Below are 12923 nucleotides of genomic sequence, written 5' to 3'. Positions count from 1 at the left end.
TGTTGTACAGATATTCTTCAGACATGAAGATGCTTGCAGGCCACATAAAACTTCAAGGCAGCAGGAGGAGAAAGAGAAATATAAATTGAAACCCCTCAAATGACATCCTCACTTCCAGCTACATTCTGCAGGCCAGTTGGCAGCACATGGGAGTCAGGTAAGAGTTTATAAACTCCATTTCCAGAGGCAATCAGAACAAGTAATGCCAAGGCAGACAGGAGGAAAGACACTGGTCTCTTCACGCAAGATACTTTGGTATGACCTGCCATTACACAGTCCTTAATAAAATTTTGCTATGCAGCATTGGCAAGAGCTAATGAGGATGTCTGGCCACTGTCTCACCTTGTTTAATAATCTTCATGGGGTTTTGAGATAATTTACCCAATCCTGCAATTTGTAAACCAGTCATATGCTGTTGGTAAATCCAAATCTCCCATCACTGCTTGTCCTACTTTCCAGGACAAAGTTCCAGTACTACAGTACAAAGTTGCAAGCCAAGTATCGCGATTCAGGGAAGAAATCTGAGCTGCAGCTCAAAACCCAAGATGCTTGCAAGGGGAATATTTGATGCGGAAAAAAGATCCCACATTTCAAGACCTTTGCAAGTTTGACATCAGAAAGCAATCCAGAACTCTACTTCTCAGAGTACACAGGTACTCAAAATGCTTATTTCACCATGATACCATTTTCATGCTGTATCTTAATGGGAAATTACTTGATAGCGAACAGCAGCACTATCAGAATTAGAATGATAGTCTCTTTATATTGACTCAAATTTGTCATTAAAATTCAAAGGAAAATTTCCCTATCGGAAATTTGACTGATGTACTAGAAGATTTTTCAAGCAGTATATTTAAACCAAACAAGAAAATTATGGCATATTCCAATAAATCCACCAGATTGTTGTAAATTACATATAAAAATGTTTTTTAAATAGAGGCTTGTTTTATGATAAGGTATGTTAATATTCATACTTGCTCAGGAAACATAAAGTCACAGCATATGTGCCAAATCTCATTATAAAAGCATATGATTCAAATCATATCCTAAAAATAACAACAAATTTTGTATTATCACAAGTTTCTTGTAGCATACTGATGTTATAAGGCAAAAAAAGATACAATGCATTCTTTGAATACAGCTTCATAAATAACTGAATGAGATATTTACTGTAGGCAATGGACGAATCAATAACAAACAACTTCTCAGCTTTTCTCTTAAAAACAAATGATTCACTCACATTCCTTTCCTCCAAAAACAAGTGACGTAAACAACTTTGCTATCAGTACTTCAATAAGCTTTGGGAAAACATCCTGAGTAAAAGATACATATTTGAGTGAAACAGATAAATCATAGGGATGCCTTTTCAGAGTTTTATTACATTGTTTCACCTCCTACGGATCAAGTAAGCTATTCATTTTCTTGTAAATAAATGGCTAAGGAAAACACGTAGTATTGACTTTAAGGAATTTCTGAGCAATTTTACTGCCACAGCTTCTTGCTTAGTATTCTCAATGTGTGATGGCTATCTTTTAGGAAGACATTTGGATGCACACAAAAGTCCTGGTATGGCAAAAAAGTCACAACTTGTGAGTGAAGCCAGTTGTTACTGTCACTGAATCTTTAACTTGCAATCACTGAATTTTTAATCTAGATCTAATTATCTAGATCTAGATTAATTATTGAATTAATTAGATCTAGATCTAATTATCTAATCTAGATCTAATTTAGGAGAAAAAAAAAAGAAGAATGCTATTAAGTCTCAATAATGACAAAGGTGAAATTGTAACACACATCTCTTAGTATCTACCCTTTTTCTGCTTTATACTCACCTTGTCACTGCCCACCTGAATCCTAAGGTGGCTGGCCTCACACCATATATAAGATTTTATGTACACTGGATACTTTCTCTTCGTTACACTTAAAACCAGTTTTATCCAGTTGTCAGGTCTGCCTTTATTTAACTATTAGTCAGTTGACCACTGATTCATTGTTTATAGCCCTCTACTGACATTTCAGATCTGTATTCTGCAGTGCAAGCAGTAGCTTTCCTTTTGAGCCTCTGTCATGATATGTTTATTATCCTCCATGCCACATCATTTTGCTAGGGTCCTGCATTCTTCATTCCACATGAAATAACTGCTTGTCATTCTCAGCTAAATAAAAATCATGGTTACATCACATAACTGTACAAACCTAAGCAAAAGCGGAGCAAATTGTGTAACAGTCACCTGTTCATTAGGAAATTGCCATTGCAGCTAAACAAGCTAAAGCAAAGCCCCAGGCAGGCCAAGACAAGCCCAGACAAAGCCCGAAGTCCTGAGGTCTCGCAGAGCTCTTGCAAAACCTCTGTCCTGTTACAAACAACAGCAATGTGTGTTACCATGAATACAGTAAATACTGAGCTACAGGGCTACACAAAGTTTGGGTGCATGACAGCCTACAAATGTAGTTCATCCTTGAAAAGCTTTATCTTAGCACATAGTCACAGCCAGAGACAGGAACTGGGGTCAACTAGCCTCCTCTTTGCAATCACTTTAGTCTCACTTGGAAGTAATTAACTCATCATAATTATTACTAACAATTGTATCTGTCCTGACCCAGCTGTGCTAATTGGTAACTCTACTATTTCCTTCCTACCTCAAAGAAAGTTAGCTTGCTTTAAAGGTGAAAAAGCTTATAAGGTTTCTTTTGCTGGTGACTGGCTTTTCCATCTACTTTAGCCCAGTCAAGAACATATAGGGAAATGTTTCTTTCTCTTCACAGAGGACAAGGACCTGGCTTAATGCTAAGCCACAAATGGGCCCTGAGACCTAGGAGCCAATTTAATTAGGTTCTATTCCTGGTTCTTCTGCAGTTCCTTGCATGACCTTGAGGAAGTCACTGGTAATCTGTGACACAGGGCTGATGTTTATCCTAATAAATTGAGGCAGTATTGTCCCTTAAAATGTTACGCCAAAGCAGTTCAACAGCTATAGATAAAATGTGCCATTTAAATGCATGCTACTATTTTATTATCCACAAAAGTCACCTCCAAGCCAATTTTGTCATTTCTGACATGGACCCTTTTAACTTGCAGTGAAATGATGCATCAGCCCTGAACGCTAGATCCCAGTGAACGTCACCTGAAGCAAGCACTGTGTGTATGGATGGATGAGTTGCAAGAAAGAAGTTTCCCTACCTTCCTTAATCCCATTTTCAACTGCAACTTAATCATACTTTGGAAGTGAACATTGGGATGCTGTGCTTTTCATCAGCATTCTTCTGGGAGAAGCCTAGAACAAAAAAAGGAAGAAGGAAAAAAATCATAATACTTCGTGCCATAGCTCTTTTATATTTATTCACTCTGTCCTGACCCTGTCAGCTTCAAAATACCTCCTGCTGGGCAGCTCCCCTATGGCACTCTTAGAGCAACTCCTATGCCTCAGAAACATGTCCTTCTTGTGCTCACTTCTCTTATTTTTCATTTTAGACCAGACTGAATAGAACTTTGAAACCAACAAAAATTCACCTATGTTTAATTCAAAGTTCAAGGTCACAAATGTCCAATTTAATGGACTTTCAGGGAGGATTTTCTCAAATTCTTGGTTCCTCCTATCCTTAGTGATCCCAGGCCCTGATCATACTGTCATTTCTACTGTGCTCTAAAACAAAAATAAAGATATGCCTATATTCACAATTACTCCTCACCCTTTCCTACCATACAAGTTTTTCTAGGAAGAAGCTTGTCAAAATATGCTTAGGTTTTCTACCCACCAATACTTGAAAATAAACTCTTCATCGGGCCTGCAAGTCAAGTGGAGTCTTGGAGTCACCACAGGAAAAAACCCACAACCCCCAAAAAAACCCCTCACAAATGTTTGTTTAGGAGGGTTAGACTCCCTGCTAGGCTCAGTGGAAGGTTACACACATTGCTGTAAGCACTGAAATACTACCCCATCCTGTGTTCTGCACTGTATCCTGGTGCTTTATGCTGCTTCTGAGGTATACCCTTCAGGTCTATGGGCACTGTTACACATTCATGGACTTTCATAAATTGTAAAAATCATAGCAACTGTACATTAATTATTTTATATCTCAGATTTATGGTGATCTTTGTAAAAAGACGATGTGCAAAGCATCCTTTACTGTATCATCTAGGAGAAATTATGTCAATAGGTGATTGTTTCTATTATTATTATTGTGGGCTGAGTCTAAGAGTTTTCTCAGTGAAATTATTTTCTTTGTCTTCCAAATACCCTAATGGTATTAATCTCCTCTTTCTTCACAATAACTCTCAAAATTACCTTCTCTTTTTAGGGTATTTGTCATCTCCAACTGCTAAAGTTAACCACCTTAATCTATATGCTCCCAAACAAATCTATTATCTCAGCACAGAAGCATTCAAAGCACAAAAAGCAGAAACTTCAACTTTCATTCATTTTGCTCAAAACCAAACGATTCCTGAGGGCTGCTCTCAAATGGAAACAGTGCCCGATTCAGACACTCCCATGTGTTTTTCTTTACTAGAGTTTATATACCATTTTGCTTTCCAGAACACTTTCTCTACTTTGTTTATGACACTTAATGAAACCAGGCCTGCACAGAGGGAGGGTATTTAATGTTGCAGCATACAGAGTACTCAGCCCATGCTAGCCTGTTCAGCACTGCATATTTCTAGCATTCTTTCCAATTTATTTCTAAGTACTCCTATTCAAAGCTCTTCTATAATTAGGCCAAATACAATCAATTCATAGAGCACCATTGTTTTCCCATGTTTCAAAGGAGTTGTCCAGGGCTGTTACACACTCTGAACTGATTGAGCATGGGGATTACTTTATCTCCAGGGGAGATGATGATCAGCATTTCCCACCCAGTTCCTGAGCCCTCTTTACTAATTTATCTTAATAACATCTTTGTGCTTTGACTCAGAAGGAAAGAGATCAAAGAAGAGAACAAGGCAGGCATACTCTCAAGATTAAAATTGGCCAGAGGCAATCAGCAGAGCAAGTAAACAGCTCTTTAGCAGTTAGAAAAAACATGAACATTTTTGCGCTCCTGCAAGCCTTCTCCCAGTTAGCTTGGGAGGCCACATCTGTTGCTCATGCTATTTCTTCTTGTCATCCCACTCCTATTGCCCTTTATCACCCTTGAACTTCATTAACAAGTAACATTACAACCAGCCTTCTGGTTCCTTAACAAGACAGCCCAGAACCATATTCCTTAAGGAAACGGGGTGATCTTACAATTACACCAGGTTTCTCTCTAACCCTGAGCCCCAGCATGCTGAGGAGGACTCACATGTCTCTGAGGTGTAGTGCTCAGTTTCCTCAGGATACCATTTGGGGCTTTAAGGGTCAAGGTATTCCAGTGTTTCAACACTATCCATTTCAGTTTGTCAGAAATAGAGGTCTGAGCACACAGTAGGTGGAGGAGCTTATGTTCTATCTGACATTTGATACACCTCACTTGGTACTTTGCAGTCTCTGATGGTCCTCTGTGTTCTCATCTCTCTGAGAAATGAAATTGCTTTGCTGTAACGTGGCTCCACGTCACATATTGAACAGGACAATGTAATCAGAAGGAAAACGAGAAAGAGATCGCACTCCTTGTCTTTCTGTATGGGAGCCTGAAACATAACTCCTGCTTATTTTCTTGACTTTCATACTGAGAAGATAGAATTGATGCAAAGGAGCACTCCAAAGTGTACATTTTAGCTTCCGCTGGAGCTTGATTTTTAAAGTGGGCTTTTCTCCCAGTGAGCTCAGGAGCCACTGCAATCTAGTTTAAAAGTGATTTTACTTTTTCTTTTTTTCTTTTTTTTTTTTAAATCAATGAGCATTAGGCCTATCCTGTGCATTCATCTTGCTTAAAGCCAGAGGTGGACAGAAGCAATTCAAATCTGATTGAAAATCAATGCATACAAATACAAGATCATGTGGCCTGGGAACAAGAGACACAGTTGCTGTGGAACAGGGAGTCAGATCCTGCTAAGCAGCAGTTCTGAAAATGACATAAGAGGTCACAGCAGAGCAGCGCCCTGGTGTCACTAGCACCATGCTATAACAAGAGGAACACTGCTGCTACCCATGTGGTAGCACACTGAACAGGTACACCCTCACTATTTGGTGGTGATGAGGCTGTTGCTGACATGCTTGAGCCCAGACCTTGGTTTTGAAGTACTGGAGATGTGGGAAAGACATTTGAAGTTTGTGAGTGCTGTCAGTTTTGTAGGTCCTCTCATCTTTTCTCTCTTCCCCAAGCCTTGCGCACACGCAGGTGCCTTCCCTGCTAACAGTCAACTTGTAATGCAGCCCAGTACCAGGAAACAGAAGACTCCAGGCATCTTTTGAAGAATGACACATTGGGCAGGTGCAGGTATTCTTGTTTTTCTGAAAGGCAGAGACCAGTTCAACCAGTCCCTTCATACCTGCTGCTAAGAAAAGCAAAAAGAAGAAAGCCAGCACTAGTCCAAAGGAAGTGAGGAATCCTCTCTCCACAGGACTCCCTGATGAGTGCTGCACACCAGAGCTCTGCTGTGACACATATCTGGACAAAGACAAGCTATGCCTAACCTGGGAAGCTCTAAATAAGAAACTAAACTTCCTCCTGGGTCACAACCTTACTAGAGACCAGAATTTGAGAGGTCCTTCATGAAAAGCCTGTCACAGTGCTGGAAGGCAGCTCCCACAGCACAAATGATGACGAAGTGAGGAATAGAGTCCCATGCCATGTACAGGACCTGGGTTCAGCTCCATTCCATCACAACCTGCTATCATGGTTGAGCCATCACTGACCCTAATGTTTCCTTAAAAAAAAAAAAAAAAAAAAAAGGTCATATTTTTATCTTCCTTGTATGTAGTACTGCTCTGGAAAAGTTAACTTTTGTCTCTATAGATTTTATTCCTCACTCACGTTCATCTTTCCTACAGGTGAAAGTAGACCAGAAATGTAGAAACACTAATATAAAAATGTTGTCTTCTTGAAACCACTTCTGAGAGCTAAGGAATAGGAAGTGTACGGCCATTGCTTTTTAACTAGCTAAACATCCAGGCATTGTTGGGTGTGGGAGGGACGGGGTTTATCAGCTAAAATGCCTGTCAGATTTATTGTGATATGCAGGGTTCTGCCACTCGTGTAGAATCAAACAGCCATGGGCTCTTTGGAGCTACAACCAGGCTGACTGGAGCTTCTACAGAATGAGATGATCAGCCCTAATTACAATTGTCCATTACAACCCAGCTTTAATCTCCATACAAGGCATGTGTCAGCCCTATTTAACCAGGGAAGAAATTGGGCAGAGATGAAGCCAGGATAATTAGTTCTTCTCTCTCCCCTTGACATCCCATTCATGGGAGTATTTACAGAACACAAAAGTGATCAGCAAGCTTCTTAAGTCCAGAGAGTAACACCAGATGGGTCAGCCACACCACTGGCACAAACAGAGAAATTGTACCCTGCTCGTGGCCTTCGTATGGCTGTTTCACTCCTTTATGTGGAAACGTGGACTGTGTCTCACTTCCTACAAGGCTGGCCACACTCAGGCTGGGGAAGGTACATTATCTTTCAGCTGCATCACCAAAACTGAAAAAACAAAACAAAACAAAACAAAAAAAAACCCACAGAAACTTTAATTTTTCCATCTTTCATCATTCCTAAAAGCTGCATAAGTTTTGCTCTGTAAGTCTTGTACCATAAGGTGTCTTTCCCAGATGTTGGACTATTTTTATGGCACTTCCTTTATATCTCAGTAACTTGTGTCACTAAACACAAATGACAACACTGAGGAAAGTTGTCCTCAGCAGTGTCTATACAACGGGAAGGTCACTTCCTGCTAAAATCAAGGTGTATATTTCTGTGATATAAAGCTGAAACTGATGTTTCAGTCACCGTGGGTAGGGCAATCTGAAGAATAGGCAAGATCTTTAAAAGATCTGGTTGGGCTGCCCATTTTCTGAAACATAGTTGTTCGTAACATTTTCTTGGGAAATGCTGTACTTAATAGGTTTTCTTTCCAGTGTGAAAAGTGGTCCTCAGAAAGTCGTGTAAGCTTTAGACTTCTTTTCCCTACGGTATTAGAGAAAATAGGAGAGAACAAGGAGAAAAATTAAAAAGTCAGTAAACTGGAGGGAAAAAGTATGAAAAAGCTTTCTACCCTGAAGAGCAACCAGAAGCAATTTGCAGTGACAGTTTTGGGGGTTTGGGATTTTTTCATGGAAGTCATGTGCTTGGATCTTGTAATGCCAAATAGTGATGTGATATGTCGGACAGCTCTACTGGATAACACTTTTGCAGTATAAACTTTTGCAGGTAAATTCCCCTTGTGTGTTTGTGGGCATAAATTCTCATTCAGGGTTATGTTTTTCCAACCTGTTTTGAATTCTTCTGCTTTTTGAGAAAATAGAATTGAAACAAACATCCGGCACTTTATACTCCTCCTTCCCTTAACATTATTAAGGAAAGCAGAACAGCAGTACAAACGAGAGCCATTAACTTTAGCGTAATATGCCAGGTGCTGGGTGGTTCAGCAGCTTCAGAGGAGGTAAAAAAAAGGGGGAAGGGGGAAGGCATTGTAGAAAACTGACATCTTTTTAGGTGGAAATATCCCGCCCCGAGAGCCGCTCCGCCGGCTGCGCCCCGGGCGGCCGTTATTCCCTCATGGAAGGGAGGCCGCGCGCCCCCTCCCCCGCGCGCGCGGAGGGGCCGGCGGCGCCACCTGCCGCCCGGCGCGCGCTCCTGCACCCCCACCGCTCCCGGGCCGTGCCGGGCCGGGCCGCCTGGGGAGCGGGGGCAGCGCTCGGCCGCCGGACCCCCTTCCCTTCCCTTTCCTTTCCTTTCTCTTCCTTTTCCTCGGTGATAAAACCAGCACGCGGGCCGTCCGCCACACGGAGCAGCTGCCTCCCTGGCCGGCGCCACCGTCGTCTTCTCGGGATCGGCGATGTTCGCTGCAGCCCACCCGAAACAACCCCCACCAGCGCGGCGTTAACAGCCACGGAACGATCTGATCAGCTTTTATCCAGGGATTTGCAGTTTTACCTCAAATGCACCTTTATCGCATGAAGTTGCCCATCCATACCTTCAAGCCACAGCTTCCTGGGTTTCTTTTTGTTTTGGTTTGTTTTGTTTCTTTCCTTTCTCCTCCAGCTCTGGCGCTGGTGCCCTGTTCTTTGTCTGCTCTCCCCTGATCCAATGACCCCTGCTGCTCTTCAGGAATCCTCAGCAGCACCAAACCTGGTCTAGGCTAACATTAGGCTAACACGATCATGAACATTTACCTGAAAAACAAAATGTCAAAATGTCCGTTTCTGAGAGGTTTTTCATTAAAATCCTTCTAAATTTGCATCCCTATATAGGTCCTTGAATACATTAGGCAGATTCCTTGATCATTTGCAAGCACAGGAGAAACCCAGCTCCGACAAACACTTCTCTAACTAGACCTCTAGCTGATGCCTGTCCTCACATCCCTTCCCTCTCCCATCACCTCAGATTACACCAGAAGCCCTCACAGGAGCACTTGCCTGTTACTGCCCATTTGCCGGTGCCCCTCTTGGAGCACAGAAGCGTAAATAATAAATTCCCAGTGAAGGTCTCACCTGAGAAAGTAACGGAGCCCCAGTGACAAGTTACTTGTTATAGAACAAAAACGGGTGTGAGGGTGTTGAACAAAAAAGGCAAGTGCTCGCATGGGGTGGGAGACCTAGCACGTTGAGGCCCAGGAGATGCGTACAAAGAGTGCAATCCCTGCAGGACTCACCTTTGACAGGGAGCTCTGGCAGGCTTTTTGGAGAGCAGGAGGCACTTTTGCCAGTTGTGGGCTTGGATCTTTCCTCTTCTCTTATTCCCACAAGTACTTTGAGGTCTCTGCTTATTCCTCTGAGAGGAACAGGCTAGCTGGAACACCAAAATACTTGACTGAGGAAGTTTGGGCTGTTCAACCTGGAGAAGAGAAGCCTATGTGGAGACCTCATAGCAACCTTCCAGTATCAGAAAGGGGCCTACAGGGAAACTGGAGAGGGACTCTCTGCCAGGAACTATAGTGATAGGTCAAGGAGTAATGGGTACAAATTGACAGAAGGAAAATTTAGGTTACATATTAGGAAGAAATTCTTTACTGTAAGGGTGGTGAGACACTGGAGCAGATTGCCCAGGGAGGTTATGGATGCCCCAACCCTGGTAGTGTTCAAAGCCAGGTTGGATAAGACCTTGAGTAACCTGGTCTAGTGAGGTGTCTTGGGGGGTTCGGACTAGATGATCTTTAAGGTCCCCTGAAAAATCTTAACATTCTATGCCTCTGTGATTTAAATCTGCATATATTGGTTTTCATTCCCTCTCTGGGGCAGATGACAATTTCACTAGGTAATTTTCCTCTATATATGTGGGGACTAGAACTGTATTGGTGAACTGAAAACGTTTTGCCATTTGAAATCCAGCCTAGTGTAACAGGGAAATCATCAAAACAGGTCGTGTATGTTTTACATGATCTATGCCACCTGAAAGATTAGCTATGTTGTTCACTCAGAGAGACAGAAAAATACACCAGAATATAAACCTAAATAATATGGTTACAACCCAGTATTTCATTTTCCTCACAGCACTCCCAACCCCTATAAATGCGAGGAGGCCCCACTGTCTCCATAAGCAGACAGTAGTTTGTCCAAACCTGCTTGCAGGGCCTGAATTCATAGATGCACAAACACAGTTACACAAGTTTGTAAAAAATACGTCATTTTAAAAAAAGGTGCTTAAAAAGAATGTACCCTGATTTTCTTACCTCAAATGCTGTCCTAAAAGTGGGGAAAAAAATCCCAACAACCTATTAACTTTTCCAAACCGACATGTACTGCCATTTAGCATGGGATAAATAATGTCTACACTTACCCTTTTCTGAGCTGTTATTCTGATCTCATTGAAACTGACCACTCCAAACTACCTTGTCTCAGGAGGATCTGATTGCTGAGGCCTTTTCAAAACCAGGAACAGGGGCAAATACACGGTCCACCATTTTGACTGTTCTGCTGCTGTGAAAAGCAGCAAAGAAATTTCTATCATCAGAATAGTATCTAATTCTACTTGTCACTAGTATCCCCAAAGATTGTCAGAATATGTATGAGAAAAGAATAAAGATTCTGATTCAGTCAAAAAAGGAAAATAAAGTGTGGAGAGGAATAAGAAAAAAAAAAAAAAGACATAGATCTATACACCAGTCTGTTTTCCCTTTTCTTGGAAAGAAGAAATAAAAGATGTGGAGAGGAAGGAAAGGGGGAATTTTCGGGTTCTGTGTAGTTAAACTCCTTCCTGACACTGCATTGCTATGCCTGATAAACAGCCACTAGATTAATACTCTTGGCTGGTCTTTACATTGGTTTGAAGGACTATTTGGTTGTACTAACAATGATTTAGAGACAACAGCTAAGAAGAGGAGTTCAAATGCATCCAGTTACAATCTAATTCTGTACTGCTTAAATTAAATTTGGAAAGAAATTAGTCCAGCAGCCTGTCAAAATCTTTGCTGAGGTAGATCCAGGAGTAGATTCTCGTCCTTCACAATGACAACAGACATATATCATTAAAATGGCACCAGCAATGTGTACAGCAAATCAAGGCTGAATTTGCAGCCTTGTCCCAAAATCGTGCGGGAAAATGAAAGAAAAATTTTTTCTCCACTGTTTTGTCCTGCACAAATAAGTCTTCTGGAGCTGCTCAGTTGATCAAGGCTTCCATGAGCATATCAAAAGATCTTTGTTAATTGTGTTTGCTGCGTAAGAGGCAGACCAGGGGCTATGGCAGCTCTGCCTGCTACTGAGGACAGAAACCAGCCAGTCTGAACAAACTCGAGCAAGTTCTGAAACCAGTGTCAGCTCATAACACACAGGACAAACAGTGACACACTCAGCCCTTTGGAAGATGACCCACATGGCTATCATTTGTGGGCTGCATGGGGTGCTTTGCCAGCATGGAAAAAGAGAACAGTTGGAGGGACGGTAAAAAAAATGTCGGCACTTCTGAACAGCTGCACACTGCGAATACCAGTTCTGGCAGACAGGGAATATCACCTCTTCCATGCTGTCCTGCTTTTTCCCAGCTCCCTCTTGTCATGCAAGACAGGATCCATACTGGATCAGTCAGGGTGACTAACAGAAACAGAAAAGAATATGGCAATGTCCGTGGACAATGGATGATGAAGGACCTCTTTTAGAAGCTACAGTAGGAGACAGCGAGGTCATGGGTTCATTTTGGAGAGTTGAGAGAGAAGCAAAAGTTCCTGGAAGGGCAGGGAACCACAGTCAGCACTATTTACTGAAGATGAGGATTATTTTTTTGGAGAGAGAAGACAGGCATGTCCTCAAGCAGCTATCTCATCTGGGAAATGACACTGTTCTAGACATATCTAGATTTGTTCTGATACTCTGTGTTTTTTCACAGTCTCTTTGTAACTTAAATAAACTTACAAAGAGACTGTGAAAAAACACAGAGTATCAGAACAAATTTAAACCATCTGTTTGATCATCTTGCAGACTGTAAACATTGTCTTTGAGAAAATAAACTTTCTTCAGCATAACAATGTGCATGAATTTGTCTAATATCTGGGTAAAAAGAAATATCTACTAAGTCAGATGGAAATTACCCAGCGCACAAGTCAATATTTAAATTATTTTAAGTAATCCTTCTTCTTTCATCAGCTTCTTCTTCTAGGAGTATCCAGGAATTTATGCTCTCTCCAGCTCCTTTCCACACCTCCCTGAGCACTTGTTCTACCCAGCACCATTCAAATTAATTGCCTCACTGTTTATCTATTTAAAGCCATCATACACGTCCTAACTTGCCCTATACTTCCTTTTTTTTAATACATATTCTGTAGCACCTACATTTATCCTTTCCTGAAAGGACGAAAGTTTTAAATGACTGCACTGCAATCAAAATTATTATCAGATGATAGAATATTG

General features: G+C 41.5%; 1 long non-coding RNA gene across 1 annotated transcript; it reads right to left on the bottom strand.

Moving 5' to 3' along the window:
- Positions 1–906: 906 nt before the first annotated feature.
- LOC114069731 lies at positions 907–4101 on the bottom strand. The gene is made up of 2 exons (XR_003573814.1): positions 3182–4101; positions 907–1563 (listed from the first exon to the last, which is right to left on the bottom strand). It is a non-coding gene; the product is annotated as an uncharacterized LOC114069731 (long non-coding RNA).
- Positions 4102–12923: the final 8822 nt, after the last annotated feature.

Source organism: Empidonax traillii, unplaced genomic scaffold (assembly GCF_003031625.1).
Source record: "Empidonax traillii isolate 1590-97213 ecotype Southwest subspecies unplaced genomic scaffold, ASM303162v1 scaffold1347:size381947, whole genome shotgun sequence".
Classification (NCBI taxonomy): Eukaryota; Metazoa; Chordata; class Aves; order Passeriformes; family Tyrannidae; genus Empidonax; species Empidonax traillii.
The sequence above is the reverse complement of the archived record's forward strand: the minus strand, read 5'-3'. Positions and strand labels throughout refer to the sequence as shown.